Source organism: Morus notabilis, unplaced genomic scaffold, assembly GCF_000414095.1.
Source record: "Morus notabilis unplaced genomic scaffold, ASM41409v2 Scaffold52, whole genome shotgun sequence".
NCBI lineage: Eukaryota > Viridiplantae > Streptophyta > Magnoliopsida > Rosales > Moraceae > Morus > Morus notabilis.
The window spans coordinates 453,448-455,269 of record NW_010362558.1 but is presented as its reverse complement, the minus strand read 5'-3'; the positions used below and the strand labels follow the sequence as shown (position 1 = coordinate 455,269).

General features: G+C 36.9%; 1 pseudogene; it reads right to left on the bottom strand.

Moving 5' to 3' along the window:
- Positions 1–532: 532 nt before the first annotated feature.
- Positions 533–1,536, bottom strand: LOC112092381 (annotated as a pseudogene).
- Positions 1,537–1,822: the final 286 nt, after the last annotated feature.

The window sequence follows — 1,822 nt, the reverse complement described above, 5'->3', positions numbered from 1 at the left end:
CCGTGGGGATCAACAAAAAAAAAAAAATTTTTTTTTTTTTTTTTTTTTTTTTGAGAAGATACACAAGAATATTGGTGCTGACACAAATTACAGGTCCATTTGCCAAGCTCAAAAAAAATCAAGGGCTTCTCTATGCACTAGTTTAAAGTCTTAATTACGGTCGTTTGTGACTGAAAAATGTAATTCAACTTTTTAATCATGGTAAGGCCTAAGGTAATTTCCCCTTTCAATTAAACACTAATTACATAATTTTACATGACTCCTACGTTTGAGATATAATTTCATTTCATTAATCCCATGATCGGTAGAGAAAGAAATGAGGTTGGAGTAAAGTAAAGATAATTTGACATATAAATTCAAGAAGAAAAAAAGGAAGACAATAAGTACTGATCAAAGCACACAATTACTAAACTCAGTAAAATCTATCAAGTATCACCAGTACTTCTATATATACATATAGCACATATATATGATCTGGAAAAACCAAATTCTACAACATAATCTCAGTTTTCCTATGCCTTTCTTTCTTTCATTTCCTTCCTTTTTTTTTTTTTTTTTTTTTTTTTTTTTTCCCTTCCTTGTATGCAACTCGAAAACAAACTTTTTGATTGGTGGCTAACCACCTAGAATAACAACAAATTTCTTCCTGATTCCCAAATCCCACCCCTTATTATTGGAATATTCTACTAAATATTTTCTGTTGCGAGAAAATTGTAACAAAGCAGTACTCCTACTCAAGTGGTAGAGGAAATTTCAGCAATTCTTTTCATAACCTTTACCTGAGTCGAAAGACACCTTATATAATGGGCAGTTTCGTCCAACAAGCTGCAAATATCCATGCCCTCGCCACCAGGCACCACCTTTCGAAGCCTCTTTTCTTGGCCAATATTTACAAAACCAATTTTTTTTCTTTCCCTTTTTTTCTCTCATTTATACCCCTCTTCACCTTTACCGGATTAACCCTTATTCTCTTAAAGAAACCGGGACGACGACGTTTTTGATTCCAGATCCTCCAGAGCACAGCCTGACTCCAAACCCTACTCGGCCCAACGGCGGAAGCCATGGCTGCGTCGGCGGCAATCTTAACCCGGCGACGCCGTTTCGCGATCTCTCTCTGGGAATTCGACGGCGATTTGGGTTGGCCTTGCTTCCGTATTCTCGTTAGGGCTCTGAGGAACCCTTTGGCAAACCTGTGTTTGAGTGAATTAGGGCTCTGATAAGGAGGGTCCATGATCAGGCAGAGATAAGAATTAGGGTTTTGGTTCAGATATAAGGCAACTAATATGAAAACTGACTTTTTTTGAGGATCAAAGGACAAACGAATTCCGTTAAAAGATTACGATTTTCTTCTGACACACAAGGACAAACAGACAGGATTTACTTCACTTCTGACGCTATTGTCGAAAATACAAGAAAAACCAGAAAAGTATGCATAAAGACGAAGAAGGGAGATGAAAGGGAAAATATTTTTGATGAGGAACCAAACATGTGAAGAGAAATGAGGAAAGGTAAGATTGGAAATGGGAGGTGTAAAGAAGAAGGAGAGAAAGAAAGAGAGAGTTGAGGAATCAAAACCCCCTTTTGAATATATACATATATATCTGTCATATATATCTGTATACAAACTATTAAACTAATATTATATACGTAATATTAAATAATATATAGGTATAGTATAAGGGTTTCTCCAATCGTTTTCAACATGGAGTTTTTTTGGGGACGTGAAAAGAGGGGCTATCGTGGGGCTGCAAAGGGCCAACCACCATATGAGCGCACATGGTTCCGTTACCCACTTGGATTATTTGTGGGCCCCTCTTAATTT